Below are 2,490 nucleotides of genomic sequence, written 5' to 3'. Positions count from 1 at the left end.
TGACGGCGAAAACATTCTGTGTTTACCATATTTTCCTCAATATAAGGCGCACCTTCAATGAATGGCCTATTTTAAAACTTTTTTCATATATAAGGCGCACCGCATTATAAGGCGCATAGAATAGACGCTACAGTAGAGGCTGGAGTTACGTTATGCATCCACTAGATGGAGCTGCACTAAGGCGAATGTCAACAAAACAGACTCTGGTCGGTTAGGAGAGCCTTCCGCGACTGGGCCGGGGCGTGGCCGGATGATGGTCACCCTTCTTCGTTCGCGCACAGCATGTTGGTGGAGAACGTGGTGCTAAATGACCTGCAGACGACCTGATTATAGACGGTTGGTAGGTAGATAAGTCTGTCAAACTTTATTAACAAACCAGCGTTCTGACAACTATCCCAGAATGCACCTCGCGTGTCTTCTTCTACGGGCGAAAATGAAGTAGGTGGCTGCTTACCGTAGTTGCTAGACCTTGTGGCTCAATATTGGTCCATATATAAGGCGCACCAGATTATAAGGTGCATTGTTGGCTTTTGAAAAAATTTAAGGGTTTTAGGAAAAAAGCTAAACTAAACAAAAAAGTTTTCTGATAAAATAAGAAATAATTATGGGGTTGATGTGCATTTGACAACTGACGTTAACCAGTCAGGAAAAGATTGGTTAAAAAATGTGTTTTTTGAGTTGAATATTGCAGGGGGTACAACTTGTTGAGAATAAATAATTTTGAGTTTTCCTTTTATCTCTTTTAGTTAGTTGCTAAGCTATATGTGTGGAAATGCAAATGAGATCTATAGATAAGGGATGACATATTTTGGTATTAAATGGAATTCATGAATTCAACTCACTGACTTCTTTAAGCTCTTACATCAAGAACTCAGAATGGAGAACGAATGATTCTCCACAAACTTGAAATATTCAATTTTTTTCCATGTATTTGTCGGCCTTGAATATTGAGAGAAATAGCAATACCTAGTTGTGCAGTGTACGAGAAGCAACACTTTAAGTATTGCTTTATGTTTACAAATTTTGTTAAATTAACAAATACTTTTTAAAATTATGCAATTTTGTAACTTTTCACACATGCCCTGATGTGTTGAAAATTTTTGTCCTCGTGGGAAAACACCTAAAATAGTTTTAGAACTAATGATGCAATCATCTCCACAATAAATAACTTAGAATGAATTAAATCCTTTAGCTACAGATTAACACCTTTAAACATGCTCACATGTTAACTAAAGATTGTCAAAGTATACTCTCTCTAAAGGCCACTAGAACCAGCAAAACCTTGAAATAAATAATAATTAAAAAAAGATCATCAAAGTAAAAAACAGCAAACACATTGTGTGGAGATGTATTCATGTACTCCAGCAGTATTATTAGTTATGTTTATCATTAAATGGTTATTAAGGAGAGCTTAGTGGTTTAGCAGGAACCAAGTATGGAGGGCATTATCCCTTGATGCAACCATATGGGATTTGATTTCTGACCTTTGGACCTTTGCCACATATCTTTCCTGTGTCATGATCTGTGTTCTGTGTATTTATTGTATGTTTTTCTGTGTTCAGTTTCTGTCCTGTGAGTCTCTGTCCCTGCCTTCCCCTGTTGATTGATCGCAGCTGTGTCTCGTTCCTTGATTACCCTCCCAGTGTATTTAAACCCACCTGTTGTCTTTGTCTCTTGTCGGATCCTCGACTGATGTCGTTTTATGTCAGTTGTTGTCTACTGCGTGCTTGCCAACCAGTTGAACTGTATAGTCCTGGTTAGCTTAGCTCTCATATTCAGTTGCTACCGGTATTAGCTGTATGCTAACCTCTCTGCTGTGCTGCCTGTCATCCTGGACTGAGCTTTTGTTAATCAATAAATCATCATTTTCATCTACATCCTGGGTCTACCTATGTCTCTCAAGGAGCGTAGAAAACATACACTCGCAGGAGCGTAAAGGCGCGCTGAAGTGTATGCGAAGACATCATCGGCGCGCCGCCCCCTCCAGACAGGGTTTTGACGCCCCTTCTGGTGCAGCGCCCCTATGCGTTGCATGCGCTGCATACCCACTTTTTGCCTGGTCTCATTCATCATAGCAAATTTGGAATGCAACCAAGTTAGTGTAATGGCCTAAAATGTCTAATGCTCATAAGTTTTCCCTTTCATTAATGACATGCATTATATCTATCATGGTAATTCAAGGTGAGTTATTTTTAATTCTAAATGAATATCCTTGTTGGACTTTTATTTAAGTGCTATTCTCCTTCAAGATACGTTTACCTCACGGCAGAATAAGTGCAATGTACATTATGCAGCAAAGGAAATTACAAGACATATATCCATTATGGAGATGATCGGTTTTGGACGGACGATGTGCCCCTATTGCATAAGCGATACTGAAGAATGACTGCTATCATTAATGATACAGGGAAGAAGCTTTTTAGTTATCTAGCTTTGCTAGCAAAGTCGTTAGCTAGCATCTAGCTAATAGCATAATAACAACAGCCTAAT

Source organism: Poecilia latipinna, unplaced genomic scaffold (genome assembly GCF_001443285.1).
Source record: "Poecilia latipinna isolate Pla-1442-1.1 unplaced genomic scaffold, P_latipinna-1.0 Scaffold4308, whole genome shotgun sequence".
NCBI classification, from domain to species: domain Eukaryota; kingdom Metazoa; phylum Chordata; class Actinopteri; order Cyprinodontiformes; family Poeciliidae; genus Poecilia; species Poecilia latipinna.
This window is presented reverse-complemented; position numbering follows the sequence as displayed.